The sequence below is a fragment of the Mustela lutreola genome, chromosome 5 (assembly GCF_030435805.1).
Source record: "Mustela lutreola isolate mMusLut2 chromosome 5, mMusLut2.pri, whole genome shotgun sequence".
Lineage (NCBI taxonomy): Eukaryota > Metazoa > Chordata > Mammalia > Carnivora > Mustelidae > Mustela > Mustela lutreola.
Genome location: NC_081294.1, coordinates 85,098,900 through 85,111,678, shown reverse-complemented (window position 1 = coordinate 85,111,678; position 12,779 = coordinate 85,098,900). Strand labels below are relative to the sequence as shown.

At 35.1% G+C, this 12,779-nt stretch overlaps 1 protein-coding gene across 1 annotated transcript in view; it reads right to left on the bottom strand.

Moving 5' to 3' along the window:
• SPINK5 (serine peptidase inhibitor Kazal type 5) overlaps positions 1–12,779 on the bottom strand; it is a 79,218-nt gene that overhangs the window by 54,779 nt on the left and 11,660 nt on the right. The window lies entirely within an intron of this gene.

Below are 12,779 nucleotides of genomic sequence, written 5' to 3'. Positions count from 1 at the left end.
GTGTACGAATATGTGCACAGCATTTACAATGGCGCATAGCATGTCAAAACCACCTACTGTTGTTATTTTGAACATTTTCTACACTGACAATCAAGCCAATCATGAAATATGTTTTGGGGATGATGGAAGAAATCCCCAATCTCAGCTCAAATAATATGACACATACTTCGGGACATACCCATATGGTGAGAAAAACAACTACACTAGGTGGTAACTGGAAACTAGGATCTGATTCTCACCTCCGCCACCCACTCACTCCACCTCTATGAACCTTACTTTTCTTATCTGACAAATGGAAATTCACACCTGTACTACAGATTTGTGCTGAGCATCAAATAAATACCTAGGAAACCTTATTTGGCAATACTACTGTGACATGAGCTAACTAAAGAAAACCTAGACTTAACTTGAATTTAATTTCTATCTAAAAGCAAAGAAGGACATTGGAGAATTTTTCAGTTATTATATTGCATGCAAAATAAACTTTTGATGTTATTGTCATAACACAAATATTTTAAATATAGATATGGAACACTTAGAATATAGACCTGTGACATAGCAAGTTACGCAAGAGAAAAAAATAAAAGAATAATGGATACAAATACATAGAGAATTTGTGAACCAAAATGTTACATTGAGGAATACTTCCAAAAGACAATAAAAAAGGAAAAAGAATTTTACTTTATTTATTTATTTATTAAGAATTTATTTATTTATTTGAGAGAGAGAGAGAGAGCATGAGAGGGGGGAGGGGCGGGCACCAGGAAAAGCAAAGTCCCTGCTGGAGCAGGGAGCCCAATGTGGGACACTATCCTGGGACTCCAGGTACATGGCCTAAGCAGAAGGCAGTCACTTAACCAACTGAGCCACCCAGGTGACCTGGAAAAAGAATTTTAATTAGGGGAAAAAAAAAGCTATGGAAATAACCCACTATTCATGTCATCTGTTTGGGAAGAAGTTAAAATAGAGTAAAGATAAATAATGGCTATATGTATTATTGCATTTATTCGGTTGTTCATTTGTTCCTCAAAATTTGCTAGGCTCTGAGTTTCTACCAGACTAAGACACTGCAAAAAAAAAAAAAAAAAAATTGAAATGTATGTTCTAAGGAACTTATATTCTGATGAGAAGTTAAAGACCATAAATATAATTTTAAATTAAAATAAATGCTATTTAAAATAACTGGAACAATAACTAGAATGGTGGTTATTTTAAACAGAGTGTCAAGAAAGATTTCTCTGTAAAGGTAACATTCGAGGTGAAATGGGATAAATGGGGAGAAACCAGCCATTAGAGATCTGAGGGAAGGACATTCCAGGCCTAGAGATCTGCAAGTGCAAAGGATCTGTGATAGGAACTAGACTGTCCTGTTTAAGGGGCACAAAGAAATGTGTCTGAAGTATAAGGAAAAAGCAGGAGAGCTGCTGGTTTTCTCTCTAAGGTCATTTCTGAAGAAACCACTGAAGCATGGGTGGCATGGATTGATTTTATTAACTTGGGACAATCACTGCTCTCCCTCTTCAGCAAAAGCAACAGCAGCATACTAGGTCACAGGTGTTGGAAGGGTGATGATAGGGCAGATAAAAAGCCCAGCTGTGAGGCGATGAGAACAGGTGTGGGTATTTATTACTCCACCTCCTCCTCCCCCTCCAAACTCCAAGGGCTGGTAGGTCACAACCTAGAAAGAACACATCTTCCTATTGCTAACAGTTTCTGAGAACTTACAGATGGATTCTCAACCTGGTGGACTGGCAACAGACTGGAGGGGTAACGCTAGTTCCACAACCTTCTGATCTAGGCTTTATCCCTTTTCCTATCCTTACACTCACCAGAGAGGCAGAGACAGAGCATAGCCTTGAACACCATCTCACTCAGTGTAGCAGAAAAAAAGAACTAAAGCTATTATGGAATCTTAGAATACCTGTATGTGTGAGGAACAAAACATAACATTAGGGGGTGCCTGGGTGGCTCAGTGGGTTAAGCCGCTGCCTTCGGCTCGGGTCATGATCTCAGGGTCCTGGGATCGTGTCCGGAGTAGGGCTCTCTGCTCAGCAGGGAGCCTGCTTCCTCCTCTCTCTCTCTCTGCCTGCCTCTCTGCCTACTTGTGATCTCTCTCTGTCAAATAAATAAATAAAATCTTTAAAAAAAAAAACCATAACATCAGGTACAAGTACCTAATGAATTAGAAGATTAGAAGATTAGATCAAGAAACTCTCAGAGAAGCAATCATAAAGGAAAATGAATTTAAAATAGAAGAGAAAATCTAAACAACATGGGGAATAGAATTAGAAGTCCCCAAATGAGGCAACCATATATAGGAAAAATATTTGAAGAAATAGGGAACATTTCCAGAATCAATGAAAAATGAAAAACAAAAACAAGAGAAACAGAGAAACAGCCATAGCAACTCAAAGATGGAATCTAGTCAATAACAAATTAGAGAAGTTTAGGGCTTTTTTTTTTTTTAAAGATTTTATTTATGTGTTTGACAGAGAGAGAGTCGTAGGTCACAAGTAGGCAGAGAGGCAGGCAGAAAAAGAGGGAGGAAGCAGGCTCCTTGCTGAGCAGAGTCCAATGTGGGCCTCGATCCCAGGAACCTGAGATCATGACCTGAGCTGAAAGCAGAGGCTTAACCCACAGAGCCATCCAGGTGCCTGAAGTTTAGGGCTCTTTAACCAAATAAAAGCAAACTAACATATGTTAGGGGAGAAGATACGGATTTAACAATAAACAGTGACATTAGTAATAGTGATGATAAATAATTATAAATATGGGTATTTGGTTAAGGGGAGGCATAGTAAGAGTCAAAATAGATATGCAACCTTTAACTCATCATCAAAGAAAACTGAAAGGAAAAAACTACTTTTAAAATAATTTTTTAAGTCTGATAACTGAAAATATGAAAAATTAGGAGAACCAAGTCCTAGTACAACAGAAATAACAAACTATAAATGAGCTAAGCACACAAATTAAAATACAATTTGTAATTGGATTTAAAAAACAGGATTAGGGGCACCTGGGTGGCTCAGTGGGTTAAGCCTCTGCCTTCGGCTCAGGTCATGGTCTCAGGGTCCTGGGATCGAGCCCTGCATTATGCTCCCTGCTCAACAGAGAACCTGCTTCCTCCTCTCTCTCTGCCTGCTTCTCTGCCTAATTGTGATTTCTCCGTGTCAAATAAATAAAGTACTTTAAAGAAATTTTTAAAAAATGAATAACAGGATTGATCAGGTATGGATGATAAAAGAAAATTAAAAGTAAAGAGCACACAGATACTGAAACAATAAGACAAAAGATATGAGGTGAAAATAAATAAGAAGAGAGCAGATGCAGTAATATTAATACTAAAAATATAGAATTCAGCCCAAAATGCATCGTAAGTGACAAAAGACACTATGTAAAGTAAAAGGGAAAACAGAACATAAGGGTATAATAGTTACTGAGCATTCGTTCACTTAATAATATAGGCTCTACCTCCGTCAGACTGCAACCAAAAAATTTTGATAGAATAAGATAAATCAGTAACTAAATTTATGGATTTTAGAATACACTTCTCAGAAACTGATAGATCAAGGGAAAAAATTAAGATGCTTATGCCATTAGATTTTTATAGAAAACTATATCCAGGAAACAGCAAATAAACATTTTTTCCAAGACATAGAAAACATTTATAAAAGTTGAGTATTTACTAGGCCACTCAGAAAGTCTTAGGAAAGTCAAAGAATCAATGTCATATGGTCTATGTTCTCTGCCCAAGAAATATTTGGCAAAGAGTGACAAACGGAAACACTTCAAGCACAAATCTTGAGATAGAGAGGAGAAGGGAGTTGGGGGAAGTTGGAAGGGGAGGTGAACCATGAGAGACTATGGACTCTAAAAAACAATCTGAGGGGTTTGAATTGACGGGTGGGTGGGAGGTTGGGGCACCAGGTGGTGGGTATTATAGAGAGCACGATTGCATGGAGCACGGGGTGTGGCGAAAAAATAATGAATACTGTTACGGCGGAAATAAATAAAAAATAAATTTAAAAAAAATCTTGAGATAGATGATCATTAGTATCTTTACATACCCTTGTCATGGAATCTTAAAATTAAAAATTTTAATGCTCAATCCATTACAAAACATGCACCATAGAAAACATAAAGAAATAAGAACAAGTGACACAGATAACAAAAAGAATAGAGATTAACCAAAAAGCTGATACTTAAATTCCTATGACAGTTGGTAAGAGATAGAGAAGACAGAATTAAAAACACTTGCAATCATCATTTTAAGTAACTATATAAAAATTGACACATATATACAGCAAAAACATATTATCAGTATCTATATGCAAAACCGAAATAGAGACAGCGCTACCAAAAAAGTGTAGAATACCTACAGTGGTTTGATAGGAGAAGTGGAACAGACCAATAGCATTAATCCAGATAAACTGGTCTGAGATACTCCCTCCTCCAAATGCCCAAGTACTAATAGCTTTATAAAATCCACTTTCTAAATTGTTAAGAAAAAGTGAAAACTTGTACTGAGTAATAATAATTTAAAAGTTATTCCAAAAATTGAGAAGGTATGTTAACTGAAAAATAATTGTAGACAGCTTTATTGAGGTTTTACTTACATACTGTAAAATGCATGAATTTTGGTAAATTTATGGGGGTGTTTAGCCATCACCTCAGTTTTAGAATACTTCTGTCACCCTAAGAGTTTCCCTGTGCCCATTTACAGTTAATCCCAGTTCCCAGCTCTAGCTTTAGGCAGCCACAGATTTTTCTGGTTAAAATTTACCTTTTCTGGATATTTCTTATAAATAGAATCATAAATATGCAATTGTTTGATTCCAGCTTCTTTCACTTTGCATAATGTTTCTTAGGTTCATCCATGTCATAACATTATCAGGGGTACTTTCCTTTTATTTCTGAATAAAATTCCACTCTATAAATGTAGCTCATTTTATTTATCTGTCACCAGCAGACCTGCAGACATTTAGATTGTTTCCAGTTTGGGATTATTAAAAAGAATACTGTTATGAATATTCACATGCATGGCTTCATGTGGACATATGTCTTCACTTCAATGGGGCAGATTCCTTGGACCAAATTTATTAGGTCTTATGGCAAATTTATGTTTCACTTCTTAAGAAGCTGCCAGACTGTCCTCCCATGTAGTTGCACTCTTGAATACTCTTTCCTGCCACCTCTTAAGTGTTCCAGTTTGTCCACAATCTTAACAACATTCTGTATTTTCCATTTTAAGGATTTATAGCCATTCTTGTGGGTGTATAATAGCACCTTACTGAAGTTTTAATGTGCATGTCCCTACATAATAATAATGTAAAACATCTTTTTAAGTGCTCATTAGCCATTACATTTTTAGTGTGATGGCTATTTCTAATTGAGCTGCCTTCTTATAATTGAGTTGTAAAGAGTTCTTTACATATTGTAGATAAAAGTCTTTTACCCTATATATGAGTATTTCTCTCAGTCCATACTTGTTTTTCTATTGTCTCGGTGATTTTATTTGAAGCCCAAATGTTTGTACAGGCATACTTTGGAGACAATGCAGGTTTGGTTCCAGACCATCGCAAAAGCCAAATATCGCAGTAAGGCAAGTCAAACGCATTATTTTTTGTTTTCCAGTATATGCAGAAGTTATGTTTATACTATCCTGTAGTCTTTTAGGGGTGCAATAGTGTTATGTCTAAAAAACACAATGTCCACACCTTAGTTAAAAGATACTTTTTTGGCTAAGAAATTATCATCATCATCTGAGCTTTCAGTGAGTCTTCCCCTTTTTGCTAGTTGAGGGTCTTGGTTCACAGATCAGGATGGTGGTGGCTGAAGGCTGGCATGGCTGTTGCAATGTCTTAAAATAAGGCAACAATGAAGTGTGTCACACCAATGAACTCTCCCTTTTGTGAATGATTTCTCTGTGGCATGTGACACCGTTTTGACTGCATTTTACCCACGGCAGAACACCTTTCAAAACTAGGAGTCAATCTTATCAAACCCTGCTTTATCGACTAAGTTTACAGAATATTCTAAATCTTTTATTGTCATTTCAACAATCCTCACAGCATCTTCACCAGGAGTAGATTCCAGCTCAAGAAACTATATAAGTGACTCCTTGGGGCACCTGGATGGCTCAGTTGGTTAAGCACCTGATTCTTCATTCTGGCTCAGGTCATGCTCTCAGGCTCATGGGATGGAGCCTCATGCAGGCCTGTGTACTCAGTAAGGAGTTTGCTTGAGATTCTCTCTTTACCACCGCATCTCCCCAGTGCCTCCCCTCAAATAAATGAATAAAAGGTGACTGCTCATAGGTTCAAGTTTCATGACGAGATTGTGGTAATTCAGCCACACTCAGCCTGCACTTCTGGAGAATACTTGCTATTCCTGCTACATCTGCAGTTGCTCCCTCCACTGAAGTTCTAAATCCCTCAAAGTCATTTGTGAAAGTTGGAATCAACTTCTAAACTCCTGTTAATGTTGAGACTGTATTTTGTCCTCTTCCCATGAATCAAAATGTTCATAATGGCATCTAGAATAGTGAATCCTTTCTAGAGGTTTTCAATTTACTTTGCCCAAAGCCATTAGAGAAATTATTATCTATGGCAGCTAGAGCCTAACAAAATATATTTCTTAAACAATAAGACTTAAAAGTCAAAATTACTCCTTGATCTATGGGCTGCAGAATGAATGTTGCATTAGCAGTCATGAAAACAACATTAATTTCATTGTTCTTCTCCACTGAAGATCACTGATCACAGATAACCATAAAAATTTATAATAATGAAGTTTTGAAATATTAGGAGAATTACCAAGATGTGACACAGAGACATGAAATGAGCAACTGCTATTGGGAAGACGGTATCAATAGGCTTGTTTGATGCAAGATTGTCATAAACCTTCAATTTGTAAAAACATCTGAGACACATAATAAAGCAAGTGCAATAAAATGAAGTATGCCTGTAATTTTGATGAAGTCCAACTTACTAATTTTGTATTTATGGAGCATGGTTCTGGTTTCATATTTAAAAACTCTGTCTAACCCAAGTTCATGAATTTCTTCTGTTACATTTTAGCCCAGAAATGATTTAAGTTGCGACTCTTAAATTTGAGACTCTAATCCATTTTGAGTTAATTTTTATGGATGATGTAAGGTAAGAGTCTAAATTTATTTTTATGGATATTAAATTTTCCAAGCATTTGTTTTATCTTGACAAGTCAGTCAAATATCTGACCATAAATGGAAAGAATATAAATTCCATTCCACTGCACTGATCTTTATGCCTGCCCTTAAACCAATAACACACTGTTTTGTTCACTTTCATTTTATAATACATTTTGAAGTCAGTTACTCTTGGGTGTCCCAATATTTCTATATAAATATTAAAATTAATTTATTGATTTCTACCAAAAAAAAAAGTCAGCTAGGACTTTGTAGGGGATATGTAGAATTTATAGATCAATTTTGGTAGAATTGCCATCTTGATAATAATTTTTGGATTGTTCATTGCTAGTATACAGAAATACAATGCAGTTTGCATTACTGATTTGTATACTGAAATCTTGCTAAACTCTTTTATTAGTTTCTTGCTAAACTTATTCTCTAGCTTCTTTTTATGGATGCTTAGGATTTTCTATATACAGTATCATGTACCTACAATGAAAAAAAATTACTTTCGTTCCAAGCAGAATATCTTAATTAATTAAGAAATTTTGCCTTGGGGTGCCTGGGTGGCTCAGTCGTTAAGCACTTAAGCATCTGCCTTCAACTCAGCTCATAATCCCCCGGTCCTGGGATAAGCCCCTCATTGGGCTCCCTGCTCTGCAGGAAGCCTGCTTCTCCCTCTCCCACTCCCCCTGCTTGTGTTCCCTCTCTCGCTGTCTCTCTGTGAAATAAATAAATTATAAATAAATAAATAAAATCTGTTAAAAAAAAAAAGAAAAGAAATTTTGCCTTATCATATTGGCTATATCCACCAGCTCAATGTTGAATAGAAGTGGTGTGTTGAATAAAAGTGGTAAGAGCAATCATCTGCACTTTCTTCTAGTCTTTAAAGTAAAAGTATTCACTCCCTAACCCTTAAGTAGATGTAAGTTAAAGCTTTATCATTTATCAGCGGAGGAAGTTTTTATCTATCAGTAGTTTTGTGCATGTGAGTTTGTGTGTTTTCATGTTTGAAAGAGAGACAGAAGAGTGTTTTTTTTTTTTTTAATCTTGAATGACTGTTAGATTTTGTTAAATGCCTTTTCTGCCTCTATTGAAATAATGAGGTATTTTTGTCCTTTATCAATATGGTATACTAGATTTTCTGTTGTTAAACCAACCTTTCTTTCCTAGAATAATTTCCTTTGGTTATGGTTTTATCTTTTGTTGTTGTTGTTGTGGATTCTGTTTGCTAATATTTTGTTAAATATTTTTCTATGTACATTTATTAGAAATATTTGTCAGTAGTCTTCTGTAGTTGTGATATCTTCCTTTGGATTTCATATCAAAATAATACTGGCTAAAAAGTGTTACTTCTTCTATTTCCTGAATGAGTCTATACAAGATTAATATTTCTTCTTTCACTATTTGGTGGGGGTCACCAACAAAATCTGAACTTTTCTTTCACTTAATCATGGATTCAACTTGTTTACTTGCTGTACATCTATTTTGATTTTTTATTTCTTCTTGGGTCAGTTTTTAGTAATTCATGTATTTCTAGGAATTTGTCTATTTCATGTCAGTTGTCTACTTTTGGGGCACACATTTGTTCATAACATTCTACTATAATCCTTGTAGTTTCTCTAGGGTATATAATGATATTTCATATTTCATTCCTGAATTTGGTAATTTTGTTTTCTTTCACTTTTTTTCTTTTTTGTTAGGGCATTTTGTCTAAAGGTATACCAGCTTTGTTAATCTTCTCAAAGAACCAACATCTGGTCCATTAACTTCCTATTAATTTAAGGTTTTATATTTTATTGATTTCTGCTCTATTCTTTAGTATGTCCCTCCTTCTGCTTGACTGAGGTTTAGTTTGCTCTTCTTTTTCTAAGTTTCTTAATGTAGAAGTTAAGATTATTAATTTGTGACCTTTTTTCTTCTCTGATTTAGGTATTTTTAAAGCTCTATACAATGCTTTAGCTAAGCTCTTAAGTCTTGAATTGAACTTTTATATTTCTTCAGTTCAAATTATATTCTGATTTCTCTCAAGATTGTTTCTTTTATCCATCAGTTATTTAGAAGTATGCTGCTTCTTACTGTCCAAATATTTGGGGATTTCTCCAATTTCTTGCTCTTGCTGGTTTTCTATTCAATTCTGTTTTTCAGAAAACATATTTTGTATGATTTTAATTATTTTAAATTTAATGAGATACATTTTATATCCTAGCATTTAATCTATTTTGTAGACTGTTTCATTGTTCCTTGAAAAGAATGTACCTTCTGTAGTCATTGGGGAAACACTCTGTATATTTCAGTTAGTTCAAGTATTCTATATCATTGATATTTTGTCTAGATCCATCCATTTTTAACAGTAGAGTATTAAAATTTCGAATTATTATTGCTGAATTGTCTATTTTTTCATTTAATGAAAGAATATCTGGTTTTATACATTTTGAACTTCTGTGAGTAGGAGCATATACATTTATAATTGTTATATCTCCTGGTGTGTTAATACTTTTGTATTACAAAATATCCCTGTTTGTCTCCAATAATATTATTTGTCTTAATGTCTATTTTAGGGACACCTGGGTGGCTCAGTTCGTTAAAGCGGCTGCCTTCGGCTCAGGTCATGGTCCCGGCGTCCAGGGATCGAGTCCCACATTGGGCTCCTTGCTCGGCAGGGAGCCTGCTTCTCCCTCTGCCTCTGCTGCCACTCTGTTTGCCTGTGCTTGCTCTCACTCCTCTCTCTCTCTCTGACAAATAAATAAAATAAAATAAAAATGCCTTTTTTAATGTCTATTTTATCAGATGGTAATGTAGCAAATCTTGCTCTCTCATGTTATATTTGGCCTGCTATCACTCATCATTTCACACTTCTTCTGTCTTTGGATTTAAGGAATACCTAATGGAGATAATTTATAGCTGTTTTTTAAAATCAGACAAAAATCTCCACTTTTTGACTGGAATATTTAAATTATTTAAATTTAGTATAATTATTGATATATTTTTATTTGCTATGTTTCTATTTGTTTTCAATATGATTTTGTGCTTTTTTACTTCTTTAGTCCTCCTCTACTGCCTTCTTTTTGGTTAAATATTTCTAGGGTGTCTTTTTAACTATTGTGTTCATTTTATTTATTTATTATATTTGTCATTTTCTTGATGGTTACTCTAGTAATTGCAGTATACCTCCTAGTTTATCACAATCTATTAAAGATTAATATTTAATTCTGGTAAAATATAGAAACTTTGTCCCAGTACAGCTCTTTTATTCCCCTTTGTACTATAGTTATCTTAAATATTTTATCCATACAAATGCAAGCTGGTGCAACCACTCTGCAAAACAGCATGGAGGTTCCTCAAAATGTTGAAAATAGAACTACCCTATGGCCCAGCAATTGCACTACTGGGTATTTACCCTAAAGACAGAAATGCAGCGATCCGAAGGGGCATGTGCACCTGAATGTTTATAGCAGCAATGTCTACAATAGCCAAACTATGGAAAGAACCTAGATGTCCATCAACAGATGAATGGATAAAGAAGATGTGGTATATATACACAATGGAATACTATGCAGCCATCAAAAAAAGAAATCTTGCCATTTGTGACGACGTAGATGGAACTAGAGGGTATCATGCTTAGCGAAATAAGTCAACTGGAGAGAGACAACCATCATATGAACTCCCTGATATGAGGAAGTGGAGATGCAATGTGGGGGGAGGTAAGGGGGTAGGAGAAGAATAAATGAAACAAGATGGGATTGGGAGGGATACAAACCATAAGTGACTTGTAATCTCACAAAACAAACTGAGGGTTGCTGGGGGGAGGGGGCTTGGGAGAGGGGGATGGGGTTATGGACATTGGGGAGGGTATGTGCTATGGTGAGTGCTGTGAAGTGTGTAAACCTCGCGATTCACAGACCTGTACCCCTGGGGATAAAAATACATTATATGTTTATTTAAAAAAATAATTAATTAATTTAAAAAATTATCAATACACCCAATAAAACAGCACTGTAATTACTGCTTTGTATGTTGTATCTTTAAAAGGAACTGGGTGAGATGCACCTGGCTGTCCCTGTCAGTAGAGCATGGGACTCTTTTTTTTGAGCATGGGACTCTTGATCTTGGTGAATTCAAGCCCCACATTGGATGCAGAGATTACATGAAAAATAAATAAAAGAAACGATGAAAATAAGGGAAATATATTTATAAAGTAGTTCATATTAATATATATATTTATCATTCTGGTGCTTTTCATTTCTTTCTGTAAGTCCAAGTTACCATCCAGGAGTCATTTCCCTTCAGCTAATGCACTACTTTTATTATTACTTGTAAGACAGGTCTGAAGGCAACAAATTTTCCCAGATTTCACTGATTCGGAAATTTCTTTATTTGATTTAATTTTTATAGATTAACTCTCTGGATATAGAATATTGATAAACTTTTTTTTTTTTTTAAGAGCTTTGAGCACGCCATTCCATTGTCTTTAGGCCTTCATTATTTTAGATGAGTCATCAATTGTAACCAGTATAAAGAATGTGTCATTTTTCTGTTGCCACTTCAAACATTTTCTCTTGATTTCAACATTTTGATCATGATGGCCTAAGTTCCAATCACTTTATATTTATCCTATTTGGGACTTGTTGAAATCCTTGAATGTAATGAGTAATTTTTAAAAAATATAGTGTGATACACTTTAGGCCATTATTTCTTTCTTTCTTTCTTTCTTTTTTTAAGATTTTATTTATGTATTTGACAGAGAGAGAGATCACAAGTAGGCAGAGAGTCAGGCAGAGAGAGAGGGGGAAGCAGGCTCCCCACTGAACAGAGAGCCTGATGTGGGGCTCGATCCCAGGACCCAGGATCGTGACCTGAGCTGAAGGCAGAGGCTTTAACCCACTGAGCCACCCAGGCGCCCCAGGCCATTATTTCTTGAAATAATTGTTCTATTTTATCTCTTTTTTATTTTTGATATTTCTATTGCACATATTTTGGCATGCCTGCTACCTCAGAGACTCTGTTGCTCCATTTTTCATCAATATTTTTCTCTATTTCTATTGTTAACTTTTATTGATCTTTCTACAAGTTTAGTAATTCTTTCTTATGCAACCTCAATGCTGCTTTTGAACCTCTCTACTCAATTTTTTGACTTATGCTTGTCAACTCCAGAATTTCTATTTGAGATATATACCATTGTCTATCTCCATCTCTATCTCCTGAAAATTTCTATTTGTTTATTCATTGTCATTATACTTTCCTTTAATAATCCACCTATAGTTTTCTTTAGTATTTGAACATTTTTAAAATAGCTGCTTCAAGTCTTTGTGAAATCTAACATTCAGGGACACTCAGATAGTTTCCATTGGCTTTTCTTTCCCTGAGTATGGGTCATACATTCCAGTTACTTTGCATATTTCACAATTTTTGTTGAAGATCGGACATTTTGAATAATGATTTTACTGTAAAGATTCTTTTTGCTGTCTTATTGCTTATTTGCATCTTTGGCTGGGCTAACTCTCTGATTTCTTGCTGTTCTATAGTGTACAGCTGTTGATGTGTCTCCCATGGAAATGTTTATGGTTTTTATTTTTTTAAGACTGTCTCTCTAGGTTTTTCTTTATTTATC